This window comes from Ischnura elegans, chromosome X (genome assembly GCF_921293095.1).
Source record: "Ischnura elegans chromosome X, ioIscEleg1.1, whole genome shotgun sequence".
In the NCBI taxonomy this organism is placed as follows: Eukaryota; Metazoa; Arthropoda; class Insecta; order Odonata; family Coenagrionidae; genus Ischnura; species Ischnura elegans.
In genome coordinates, this window is record NC_060259.1 from 39616848 (window position 1) to 39631063 (window position 14216).

Sequence of the window (14216 nt, forward strand, 5' to 3'; positions counted from 1 at the left end):
TGCTGGCCACGGCTTTGGTATCTCACGAAGAAGACTTTCCCTTTATTTCAATATATTTTACGGCAACGTTGGCATCCATGCATTGTATTTTGTGCCGCTCAAGGAGTTGATTGATGCTCCTCATGTAATTTGATGGGTAATAGCGCCGCCAATCGGCCATATCTACCGCCAGCTTATCGGCTTTCTTACAGCTCCGTATCTGGGTCAGTTTGGCGAAATTATTCCTCTGATTTGTAATTAATGTACTTTCCCTGTCCAATGATTATTCATCAATGGCCTGATTGTTCATCCGTTTCCCTTCCCGATATATTCATGCTCATGTATTCCTCCCTCGATATTTCCCGCGGAACTTTCCCCGTCATAAGCTCTCTCCCTCTCTCTCCTGAGCCCCCGTGCGATTCCTTCCCATCATCATTGAAAGAAGTCAACGATCCTAAGATTGGTTTGACGCCGCTCTCCTATCTGCTAGCATATTCATAGCGAATTTAATTGTTTTATGTATTTATTCTATTTTGCATCCTTAATGACCTGTCCTTTGCCCATATTCCTTTCCACTTGTCCTTCTACGATTGTTTTCATCAAGCCATCATACCTCATGATGTGGCCATCTAAGCTGTCCCTTCTTCTCCTTAAGGTTTTCGGAAGACTTCTATTCTCTTCCACTCCTATAAGCGCTTCCTCGTTTCTTAAGGTTTGTTTACACGAAATATTAACTAGTATGACTTAATATCTGATTGCATGAACGATTTTGGTGGACCGGAACATGTACGAATGCATGAGTCAAATTAGAACAGGTTTCTATTATCTGTTCATGCATTCTCACAAGTTGCGTGGTTACACGCTGCATTTTGGCGTTCATTTTCGCGTACCTACATTTAAAAATTAAATCGTTCGAGCTAATGTACTGTATAAACAGGACTTGACTTGGTCGATCCATTTTATCTTCATCACTCTTCGGTAGAACCGTATTTCGAATGCTTCCACTCATGACTATCCTGCTGCCGTCAACGTTCAAGCCTAGATCCAATTTAGAAACATACTCCATATGTAGCATTAGATGAATTGTTTCCTCACGTCTATGCTTGTATTTTCAGCTGCAAGTTGATTTTTCTTTTTGTAGAAAGCCAACATCGCCTGTGCTATTGCTGCCTATTTTTTTCTTGATACCTTCCCATGCGCACTGAACTCTCTCCTTATCCACACCATAACGATGCTTTAATAGAAACCTCTTGAGAATAATCGATCTATCCAAGATGCAGCTCTCTCTGGTTGATCTAACCATTGCTCTGAAACTCTCTAAGATTCGGCGCACATTCCATGTACCTGTTTTATGCTAATCTAGAATAACTGTTCAGTGGCATTAAGAGGGCGCATCACTCTCGCTTGACTGACATTTTTGAGCGACATATTAGTCATTTATAGATAACTCTGTCATCTTAGAAATTCGGGATTCACAGAGTAAAATAAAAACAGTGTTCCCTTGAAAATTCCCTGAGGAGGCCGAAACTTGTTGGGCGTCTTAAATATATTTGTGGGATAAAACAACGTGTTTCCATGGTCATCATGGTATGGAGTACTCAACAATTTCCTGAAAATTTCGGCGCATTAGGAGGAAGATCACCCCTATTTTACCAGTAATTTTAATATAATTCGTAAATTTTTACGATCAACTCCTAGCGATAAAAGACAACTTGCGACCGGTCAAGAAGAAGTGATACGTCATACGTTTTAGGCCCCAAAAAATACCTTATTTTATGAAAAAAGGACCTATTTTGAGCTCACATCTGACTGATGAAATCATGCATGGAGTTAGAATATCATCTCTTTGTGATGCTGCGAGAATTTTTATCTCAAAACCTAGCATACGTTATTGGAAATTTAGGTGGTGCTGTATTGATCACCGTTTTCTAGGAAAGCCTCACAAACTCGAAACCGACGTTTTTAGTACCATGTGAGAGGCGCTGCCATCACTATGGTGTAACTATGCCATGGTAACGCGTCATTTGAATGGAAATTTTTGGGATCACTTATGGGCAAGCATCGAACATCCAGGCTGCATATTCGTGCACAAGGAGTTTGATTACGCCATTACCAGGTGCAAAATTTAATCAAGTTGAGTGATTGTATTTTGGTAATCAAATTTCGTGCGTGACAGTATTAATATTCAAGGCTATGATGCCACCGTGAATTTACTTTGCGTACGTACATGGCAGTCATCCTCGAGGCTTCAAGCTCCCTTGTAAAATTTATAGCACCAGTATAGCACTGCCATAATGATCGTTAGGAACTAATATACGCCCAACCCTCATTATAGCATGCTAATACGATTTGTGTACCTATCGATTCGTTTGAATTCGATAAGATATATTGCTAAGTAAGCTTTAGTTTATTACCTGTCATTAAATAAGGGAGTGGCTTCGAATAATAATTCATTTGCTTTCCACCTCGGGCTTTATATTTGAATTTACAATAAATGAAATACATTTTCGCGACCGAGTCAGTGTGATGTTACCTTTTATTTTGAGATCATTACAATGGTGGGGAGATCTTTTAAAAGACTTTCCGAATAACTTAGCTAAATCGTCATACTTAATGATAGCTGCATTGTTTTCCGTATTAATTAATATTAATTTTGCGTATTTATTCAGGTTTAATGTGAGCTACGTAATTTTTCTCCTTGCCTTCTCTGCTATATTGTTCTTAGATGGTGCGTGGCTCCCTTTGTGAAAGCTAATTTCCTTATCCCCTTAATTGGCAATTAGATTTATACATGAAGGATACTGTGTACTACATCACGGACATCGTTAACATCCTTATCCTCCATCGAATATCGTTGGATGGTGCACCACCATTTCGTAGGAAAAAGTTTCTGTATGTACCCGATGATGTTTGTATAACAATTGAAACACGTATAGTACTCTATTTATGAAATTGTGGGCAATACGAAATCGTCGGTGATCGTTATATATGTTGTTCCGCGAAATCTCTCCGCAAAAATTTGACTCTATTTCGTGGGAATCATAATCAAAAGGATCACCACACGTCCGGGTTGATCCAGACGTGCCATCACTTCATCCCTTTGCCCAGAATGTAAGCGGCCATTTTTTTTGTGTTTTTTTCATTTTCGTAAGTTTCACTGCCATTGCGTCAATTTTCGTGTTCCCATTCTATTGCTGTGCCTCGCATCTTAATGCACGTAAAAATTGTGCCGAAATTGGGTCCTTTGGATGTTTTCCATATTTGTCGCGAGGTAAGTGGCACGGTTGGTGGTAAATTATTTAAATAAAACCGTTTCCAGGAATCGTCTTCCCCTCTTTTACTCTCCTCTCTCCCCTCACCTCTCCCTCTCCATTTAAAAGTTGTATAAATTGAATAGACTACACACCGTTGAAGTATTGGAACCTAGGCCGTTATAAAATTTTATAATCGTGGAAAATTGCTAGTATTTATTTCAATATGGTAGTAAATAGTAATGAATATACGTAGTTGATAGAATTTGGATTTATATTTACGTGCCTCTTCTTTTTTTACTTTTCCCTCCTTTATAAAGCAGTGCCTTCGCTTTTTTATACGTCTGCGTCTGGAAACGCTGATGTGAAAAAGAGACTGGTTTGTGGCGCAAATCAAGAAGGCTGCGGGGAAGACGAAACACTAGGAATTGAAGGAACTGGCTTGGGATAGAGAGAGATGGAAGGATGTAGTACACCAGCCCAAACACAATTGTTGGCGCGTAAACGGGCCGGAGTGGACTTGATGTCACCCTGCTTGCCTCTCGACATCTCATCAATTTCATGGAGCGGAGCAGCGTCCGAGACCACCCGTTGCACGTGTCGCACCGCGCCTCGCGTCACACGTCTGCACGGCTTGGAGTGCCCCTCGCCGGGTGCCGAGAATATGGGACTTGGAAGTACTCGGCGACAGCGATGCGGCCACGAGTATTAACATAGAGGATTCTTAAGTTCGCCGCTAGTCCGCGCCATAAGGAACGGAGACTTAGGAAAGGACCTGCGAATCACTCCAATCCTTATTGAGTTAAAGTCAAACTTGATAAAATTTGAAAAATCTTTGGCGTCCACTGATAACAGCACCATTTCGAATCTCTGGCTCCATCAACCAAGCAATAGTGACAAGCAGAAAACCCCCAAACATGCTTTCCTTCACCATCATATCCCCTCCCTCTAATTTACCTGTCTGCCTCTCTGTGACTTATCCGTGAATAATTTTCCGGAAATGAAAACTCAAGAAACCCGCTGCGGACAGCCTGAAGGCTGGGAACAGCGAACTGAACCTAAAAAGACATTTCGGCGTGGTATGTCTAGTACGCGCCAATTGAAATCAGATTTCAAAATCGCTACTCGCGGCGCTGCCAGGCATCTATTTCCACTTTTCACGAGGAAATACACGGTATTTTTATAAAACTTAGCTATTAAATCTTATAAACCATACATTAAACGCAAGGGAGATGATTGTCAACTGGAAAAGACTACTTACAATGCGGTTGATGGAGAAAGACACTTAACGGGATACAGCTGCCTAGTGACGCCGCCGAATGAAAAGAGCGCGAAACTGCGACAAATGTAACGCTTTGCCGCCATGTTCTTGGGCCTCTTTTAATGGAGTCTCCTTGGATGCGGTGATACTCCGCTCCTCGTCTGTGGGAATGCGAGGGCACCTCTCGGGGAAATGTCAAGCCAAGTGTGAAAGGACCGCAGTGACCTTTGCAATGGAAGTGAAGGCCTGCGAGCGAACAATTCACGTATGACACTGAAAGTGGAGTACGGAGGGAATCGAGGGGTGGGTGAGTGGTCAAGAAAAGGCAGGAATGGAGGCACGCCCATCCACGCGGAAGTCCAACCGAGCTATAAAAAAGTAGAGCACTCTCTTATGTTTTGAAGGAGGTTGATGCAAGAGACGAAGTTAATGCCATATTCATTAAATCAAACATACGATTTTATAACTGTACCACATTGACGGGCGTCCACAAAATAATAGGCTTACAGTTCTGTGTTGTTTATTAATTGCATTTTCACCCGTACGTTGGAACTGCGATACTTGTGTAAGGATATGACAAATTTTGATTAAGGATAGAACCCATATTTATTTTTGGCAAATATTTGATATAATAGTAATAAATGCCAGAAAATTAATCGTTAGGTTATTAGAAAATAAATACTGTGGTTGAAGTCAAATTACGTTATTTTCGTGGAAATCGCGCCATGCTCCGTTGATGTAGCTGGAGAAATTGTTAGTTTTAAGGTATGAGAGAATTGAATTGAACTATCCATATTCTCTACCAAAATTTTGCTTTTTTGCCTCTATGAATGTCAGCTATTTTGGAATTTAATTTGCGAATTTTTTTCAATTTTGACTCGCGCAGTAGCGTAAGTGCATGCTTAAGAGGAGGATACGTTCGCTCACCTGATATCTTTTCCTGTTGTCGCCATACTCGTGCTCCTAGTACAGTTAAAATATGGGAGAGAAAACGTACGGGAAAAGAGGGCGTGGTTCCCTTGATGCCATCATCATCATCTGTTTAAGGAAAATGGGGAACTCCTAATGCCAATAAATGTTAGAAAAATTAATTGCAACGATTTTTCCATTGACTATTTAATCCGTTGAATCATCTGAGGGAGGAGGATGGATGTAAATCCGCCAAGGGTTAATTTAAGACTGTATGGTTCACTCTTTACCAAGTCCTTGGCGGGTTAACATCGGTATATGATTGCTTAGACAATCGGAAAACCAGTTCCCGAGGTAATTATTCTTTTGTTTTATTTGGCATCCTGATTTTCCTGTCTTCGGGCACTTTCACGTAAGCGTATTAGCAGCTCTACATAATTATTAAAATCATCTTTTAAAGGTTAATTACTATCTCTGAAGCCAAGCGTATCTCTTTATCGCCGTCTTCTTCCATTCAGCTTAACGTTATATGCCCATTCTATTCTCTCTTCATCATCAAGAACTTCTTTCTTTGGTGTGCCTCATGGAAATTACGGAAGTTTCAGTTTTCTTAACAAAACTTCGTTTCCCTAAACTTTAGTTTTTTTCTTTACTGTCATAATCTAATTTCTTAGGCTCCCCGCTAACTTTTTGAATTTGCATTAATGAAATGCGGAGAAAATGGACAGGGACTGCGAAGTGTCTTCCACATGTCACTTCACACAATCCACCTCCGCTGACAACTTTTGTGGGGTGCTTAAATTCAGTGCTTGGATTTTTTTCCGTGAGTTTCTTGCGTGCGCCAACAAACTTATTTAAATTGTGATCACGTTTTGAGCGTTCATACGCAGTTGGACGAGAAAACTTCGCATGGAAAAGGCTCTGCTTAGCGATATCCACACGTAGAGCACGCGACGTGGAGAAAAATTTCTGGTCCCAATTCATAGGTCCTCGCGTGTGGCGAGATGATTTATATGCACGTTTGCCCGCTCATTTAACGCCCTCTAGGATGACCAGAGACGCGGCTGGTCAAGGACGAAGATGATCCGACAGCTGGCAAAATTATACAACGTGGCCTAGCTACATTATAATATAAATTTATCTACCATCCTATTAATTTTTTACTGATGCCTGTATTCCTTTATTACCGTATTGATAACCTTGTAAAGGGAGCCCTGGTCCAGAGGAAGAGGGGGCCGGATAGTGGCCTCATCTGAGCCAGGTAAAAGAAATGAATCAAATCATGGCGCCCGCTGGAACGGTCCATTATATTATCTTTTTATTTTCTTCAAACTTTTGCTGTTAGAATTATTATCACCCACTCACGAGCCAGGTTTGAAATAAACCACATTTACCGCCAAGCGCGGCGTTAAGCGCTGGTGTAGGGTTCACCTCCGGTGGATATGAGCTTCAAAGAAGCTCATATCTCCCTGTGTTGCCATACTTGATGGACCGCGAGAGCCTAACGCCTAGCACCGTTGAACCTCGGTAAAATTGTCATGGCAGTTAAAAAACCTGGATAGGGTTATGGTCTGCCCAGCAAGCAGAAGGTCAATGGTTCCATTCCCGGTCCAATTTTTCTCATGGCAATTAATGTGAATTTCACTACCGTTCACGGGGCAGGTTGGTAAGAAACCACATTTTGCAACTGTGTGAAAAATTCCTGGGTGTGTAGAGTAACCTTGTAAGCTTTTTCCTGAGTCTCAAATGTGAAAATTTAACCTCAGAAAGTTTACCTATAAAAATATCTTTCCTGGAGTGTAACATATGCTCATTTGAGATTCTGTTTAACGTATTCAAGGTTTTAACCTCCTTGGCCTGAAAAGTTCAAGATGATAGCGTAAGGTTTAAAGAAGTAATGCGTTGCAAATGAAAGCCAAAATACGACCGATCGAACTGGAGTGATACGTCCTTTAATTTGACTGCTGACAACCAGTAGAGTTGAATATTGCGACCGTTTCTAAACTTCGCGCCCATAAAAAACATGCATCAATCAGAGTTCCGCATGAAATCGTACTTTTCTCTGTCCCCAAATGGTTCGTTACCAATAGTTAGCGCCGGATCCAGGATAGGGACAAGAGGGGGTTCGGTGGGGGGTCTGAGGTCAACCTCCCAGCAGTAGTGGGGGTCCGATTAAAATTAGAATTTTATCTAGTGTAAATTGGATACCCAAGGGTGGTCGGTAGACCCTCCAGTCTCTCTCAGGACCCGCCACTGCCCATAGTTATAGGCATTATTATAGTTCATAAAGTAGATAAGTTTCGGATAGGGTTTGCCTAGGGCGTTTAGGGGTCGCCTAATAATATACGAGGGCTGTGCACCGACTGTGGATTTGAATGGTGGTGGTATCGGTTTGCGGCGTGCGGTGTCCACGCCGAAGGTCTCTGCGGCGGGAATCGGTCACTGAGGACCTAAAATTCAGCAACAAACGCTATGAAGTAGAAAGTCAAGGTTCAGTAATGACTATGCATCTTTGAATGATCACATTTGTGGAAATACGCGATTATTTGAGCAGACGGCTTCGAACTGGTGTATCCACGACGGATAACGAGAGGGTGAAGGCTTCCACTCAAAGTGGCGTAGTTGTTACAGTGGCTCCGTTTTCACTTTCTATCGGTCAGGATGTTGTCGATAAAACTATAGTGTTAAACATAAGAAAGGGTACTTGACGATGATTGCTAGCCAATCGAAACACGTGTATTAGAGTTGTGACATAAAATTGAGTGGATAGTGCAATATCGTGGAATAGGAATGATACGGTATCTCTTCGGAAGAAGTTGCCTTTTTGAGATAAAGTGTGTGGGCTGATTCTTGCACTCGTAGATTTTTTATTCCATGTATGTGCTATGTTACTCATGTTGAATTTATATACTGTTCCTTGGCTCCATATGATCAATTTCATCTCTCTAGTGTCGAGGAAAAAGTGAAAAATGTGGAGAATAAATTTGATTTTATTTTTTCTTTATGTATTCTGGATTGAATGAGGACCAGCAGCTTTTCAATCCAGAACACTCTGGGGCTACTTGCACGTATATTTGAAACTTTTTTGAAACGTTTTTTTTTTATTAAATTGACCAGCTCAAATCGATTTGAAATTGATAAATACTTAAAGATTTTTTCCCTTTAAAATGATCGAATACAAATGGGAAACCTGACAAAATCGAGATTTGCCAAACGAATCGTCCATTTCGATTCCATAATTTTGTGGGAAAAGTGTAGAGAAAGAACTAAATAGTTGAGAAAATTTTATGCAGTCATGCGTTTGTTTCATTCGTGGAGGTCCCTTACTGCCCCCATCCAGAGTTCTCTGGGGTTATTTGCATGCATGTTTAAAGGTTTACTCTGAAACTTTTTTTTTATTTAATTAAGCATGTTAGGTGGATTTGGGATAGGTGATACTTGATTTTTTGCCTTTTGAATGAATGAATTTTTCAGCTTAGAAATTATCAAATTTAGACTAGTAACCTGATAAAAATCATGATTTGCTAAACGTTACGTCCATTTTGACTCCCTACTTTTATATGAAAAATATAGACATAATTGCTAATTACACAATAATTGATAAACTATCAAATAGTCGTGTGTTTGCTTCATTCGCGGAGAAAAAAATGAATTAAAAACAAAACCACCGAATATGACGACATGGTTTATGCCTGAGTCATACTTTTGATGATATTCGTATCTCGACGAAACGCAGCGTAAACGTGTGTGTATATAGCCACTCCCTTGGAAATCGGTTGCGACGTACAGACGATGATTCTTATCACATGCTGAAATTACAATGACGCACCCATTACTCGTAATTTATTGGCGTACTCTAGGATGATATTGATCATCAATATTTTGCGATTGCCGGAGGTGGCAGGTTCTCGGAGTCTCTTGATATCTGAGGCAGGCAGTTCATTAATTGTTCGAGGTTGGTTTCCTGCTGCCTCGATAATGGAAGCTCAATCAAGGATGTGACTATGCCGATAAAACGGAGCCAAGTTGACGAATGAAGAGAATCCTTTCTTCGTAGCGCGGTAAGAAAATAACTCTTCACAATAAGGTGTCTTCAGTGTCGGAGTTGAATAGATTTGATTTTCCAGGTCTTCCTCTGCGTCCAACTTGTTCTACGAAATATATTTATTGTATTTTCACTCATAGTAAAATCCATTTGGACTAATCGCGACGCGTCCCACCTGGCGGTTGCGACGCCTGATATAAACTCCCGAGTTCATCTGGAGACGTCTACTGACACGCCGCCGAAATGTTATGTCCAGAGATATCCAAAGAGACTTAGACGCGGGGAAAGCCTTAGAAAGCCATTTTTTTCAAAATAGTCATCGATTGAATGATTATTATTCAAAGGAAGCCGTGAAATGCTACAGATGTTTCTTGGAAAGGGGCAATTTCTGCGCGTGCATACTCACAGATGTCGGCTTGTACCTGAAAAAAACCTAGCTAGAAATATGTGACCTCGTGCGTTGTTAGTGTCTGAGAGTGCGGCCTTATTTGCGCGATGTTATGTGGTTTATGTTCGTCCTCCTGGTTTAATAACGTTTTCTATTTTGTGATTGGAGTTGGATGATGTGCTTATGTCTTATCGTTTTTGTCTCTTTCTCATTGCAGGTTAGTATGCTTGGGACCGGAGGCAGGCGTTGGGTATGGTAGCCTATGGCGGGTGCAGCAAGGAACCACTCCCTTCTCCCTTGCGGCACCCGCTGCGGCTGACGTGTGTCGGTTAAACGTGTCCATTGCCCAAGTCAGTGCGAGCCCACTTTTACCCATGACCGTGAAGGTGGCTGGCTCCGATGCTGTGAGTTTTGAAAACTGCTATTTTTTAACTTGCTTCGTTTGCCTGTTTCATCAGTGGAATCTTGTGACTGATTTTTCATTGACATTTGACATTTTGCAACTCGCTTGCTCCTGGTGATGGTACAATATTTTCATTAGTCAGACATTTGAAATTTTGTCCCATTGTGCTCTGATTAATTAACTGAACTTCCGTATGGAAAAAAATAGTTTCCAATTTTCACAATAGATGGCAATAGTTATAAATTTTTTGACAGAAATTTCTTTAATAGGTCTGTTTTAATCGATTACATGATTCATTACTAAATAGTAGAAGAGAAAAATTAAATAAAAAAGATCAAATAACACGCTTTTCCAAAAACGGTATAAAATTGCACTAAAAATTAAAGAATAAGCTTTTAATCGCTCGGAGAATAAAACGTGGGTGGTGATTAGGTTTAGATATTAATATTCCGTGCCAATCCTTACTCACCTATCAGCCTCTACGACACACATTTTTATGAAACCTAATGAACGCGCACGCCTTATTCCTCGAGTGATAGAAAGCGTATATCTTACTTTTTAGTGCACTTTATAATATTTTTTAAAAGCTTGTTTTTTTGAACATTGCTTTTTTTCTAATTTTAATTCACTTTAAAAGTACTCATGGGATTCTGGTCCGTAGTTAAATTAATGGTGAACGTGATAGCACATAGGGCAGAGCGCTTAGCTGCTGATCGAAGGTGCTTAAGGCCAGGTCACACGGTACATCAACACGTACGAGTTAATGTCTTAATATATGAATGTGTGTGTGAACACTAAAATGCGCCGTGAAACCATCCAACTTGTGCGAACGCATGAGCAGAAAATAGATCCTGGTCTAATTTGATTGCATTCGCACATGTTCCGTTCCGGTCCACCAAAATTGTTTAAGTATTCACGCATCAACTCATACGTGATAATGTACAGTGTAACCACGCCTCCAAAGTCGGGTAAAACCATGGAGGACCTCCGATAAAATTCATTTAAAACGATGTATCAATGCCACATGAGCAGTCCCTTTCGTAACTTTTTGCTCGCTTATAATTTGTGCTATCATGTAGACATTTTTGTGCAGATAAAGTACGCCCGTTGTTACGTTTGCCTGCTTCTCAAATTTGAATCTCAGATGTAAACATTTTATGTTTGAGATTCAAGGAAATTATGGAAAAAAGGTCTATCTCAGTATTCTTTGGAAAATTTCAGTTTATAACGCAAGCTTTTAAGGATTAATTCCACACGATAAAAGATTAAGTGCAATCGATCGAGCGGTCATGACGCTTCCTGTTAATTACGAAGTGCCTTAGGGAGCGAAATGACCCCTGCCGAAAATTGTGACGATCTTGGCACTGTGGCTTATTCGGTGGTGAGTTCTACGTGCACCTGTGAAAACCAATTTTTCGGATAGATGAACTGAGCGAGTGTCTGAGTTGAGTTTTAGTCCTCGGCCTTTTAAAAATTGTTGATTCATAGCCATTTACTCGGAAAAATTGTCGTCAGTCATCACCGAAATCAAAGCCGACATGTTTGATCCTTACTGTTTGTGAACGGCTGACCGTGGCTCGGGGAGACGAATTCATATTCTTTGTGATACCTACGTTGAAGCCGGTGCAGTTATGGGGTCAATTTTTAAATGAATACCCTTATTATCAAACATGATTCACCGATGTTCATGACCCGCTGATGCTCGACCAGGAAACAATACTTAAATTTGAAGCTGATTGGCTGCCAGAATTATTTCGTTATTTTTCGGACGAACGTGTTTTCATCAAACAAATTTCTCTGACGTATTAGTTATCGCGCGACCTTGAAAATACATGAATATATCGCTTATTGCGTGTCGGAGTTATTTTTTTATATTTTTTTCAGTTAATGATTCCACGAAAATACGGAGCGAAAGGATTACGTATCAATCACACCGTGAAATAATGTCCGGAGGGAATTAAAAATTGATGGAGCCTCGTGGTCCTACAGCGCCATCTCATTAGTGTGTTGTCAGCGTTCGGCACGGCGCCTTTCCTCACCTTGTGCGAATTTCATGGAAAACAGGAGAGGAGTTCCCATCGGGAAACATTTTTTTACCCCGACGCACGTGCTACGCTCGGTGAAATGCTTTTAGTGACGGATTTTAGAAATTAATTTCTAGAGCGCTCTATCATTTTTATTTCAACCTTTTGTTCTCCCTTGTGGTGGGATGCGAGACAATATCGTCGCTGCAGTTCCGCGGAGCGGTGAGTGGAAGTTATAATTTTGAGCAGAATCGGATTTTTTGTGCTCGCTGTTTTCCATTTGTGCCGAGGTAGGTTTTTCAACCAGCATATTCTTCCACGTGCGGTCTTGATTTGGCGTCTCGCTAAGTTTTTTCCTCTTAATCCTTGATAAGCCTTCATAACTTTGGTGTAAGCATGAAGTTTTCTTCCAATACAGCAATTTCCCACTTGTGAAAAGAAGTGTGTATTGTCAGATTTTCTGAAGATTTATTTATATGCTTTTATTTTTTTCATTTTCTTTAGCTCAAAATGTATGAAGATGTGGAATATATTCAGAATGACATTGATGGTTTACTTACGCAACAAAGAATATAGTTGAGGAAAAATCAAGGCAGTGTGAGGTGGCTCGGAAAGGATCTGGCCCCTACTAACTTTATTGTTTGATATTCACTTCTTGACTTTTCTGGAGCGACCTCTACCCTCACCTATCCAAGTAAACCTTCGGGTTAAACCACCGAGTTAAGTATATAATTTTAAATTTAAGCTCGATATTAAATAAGCAGTAACAGTTTGCTGAAACTTTTTATTTCTTTAAACCATTGCATACTGTTTCATACTGAAGAAACTGGCATATGCATTCACATGTTATGTAGTTGTTGTGAGAGGTTTAAATATTAATCATGCACTATTAATTAAGTCTGACTACCGTATCTAAGGAATTGGGCGTAGCGTCTTAGTATAGCAGCCTCATGTGGTTTATTTTCTGTCTCTATGAAGTAATGAACATAAACGAAGATAATGTTACATCCTCAGTTTGATTTTGGCGTGAGTGGTGTATAATATTTCAAAATATTATTTTTTAACAAATCTTTCATTAATATATTTTAATATTTTATTCTATATTCATTTTTATTCAATTAATTACAACTTAGTTTTAATTAATTAATATTCATACTTAACATGGCAAAATATGAATTTCCCGGAATCATCTCATTTACCGTCTTCCTTTGTGTAAGTGTTAGTGCTGTGATTGGAGTAATCCCAAGAATCAGAATGTTTCTTTTTGATTTGCAGCTTGAGTGTTTTTCATTAATTATGCCGTGGGCGTTCTTGAGAATAACGTACAGATAATAATTAGCCAACATGTCTTTTTACGGCAACTGCGGAATGAGAACCTTTATGAATTCTCAATTGCTTTATGTAATGCAAATATGTGTTTCGTGGACTCACCCAGTTAACGCATCGCTTAACCAGCAGCAGTATATACACTTGTGTCTTTGGAACGCAGTAGTAAAAATATCAGGATACTCGAGAAGGGGAGTTTTAATTAATGAAAGCACTGTCGCTCATTAATTGTCCCGTTCGTTTGATGTCGCTCTTATTGATGCACTCTTTGCGAGGGATTTATTTTAACAAATAATTCTGTCACGGTGCACCTCTTCTTATTAGGCACATCTCTACAAATAGAGCACTGTTCTCTTAGCTGCGTAATTATCCTCATTTACTGGCAAAGCCTTGCAACTTTAATGAGGAGCATCTGTGTTTTGCCATTATCTTCATTTGTTTCATTGAAACTCAGCCGATTTTCCCGGATGTCATGTGTTAATTTTATCTCCATGGCAGATCTCTTCCCTTCTGCCGTTTTAAGTTTTGCTTGCTGCTATATATTTTTACCTTCACTCCTCTTGGTGCGCGTCAAAAAATTTCTGCTTTACCTTCTTCCATCACGTTCATATATTAAGAGAGATTTTTAGC

At 40.1% G+C, this 14216-nt stretch overlaps 1 protein-coding gene across 2 annotated transcripts in view; it reads left to right on the forward strand.

The window, feature by feature from the left end:
- LOC124170725 overlaps positions 1 to 14216 on the forward strand; it is a 247196-nt gene that overhangs the window by 150706 nt on the left and 82274 nt on the right. Inside the window, exon 1 of one of the 2 annotated variants that reach the window (XM_046549619.1) lies at positions 9331 to 9461. The exons of the other annotated variant lie outside the window; for it this stretch is intronic. The gene's annotated coding sequence lies outside the window, so the exon portion shown is untranslated. Of the gene's footprint in view, positions 1 to 9330; positions 9462 to 14216 lie in introns of those variants that run through there. 2 annotated transcript variants of the gene reach the window in all.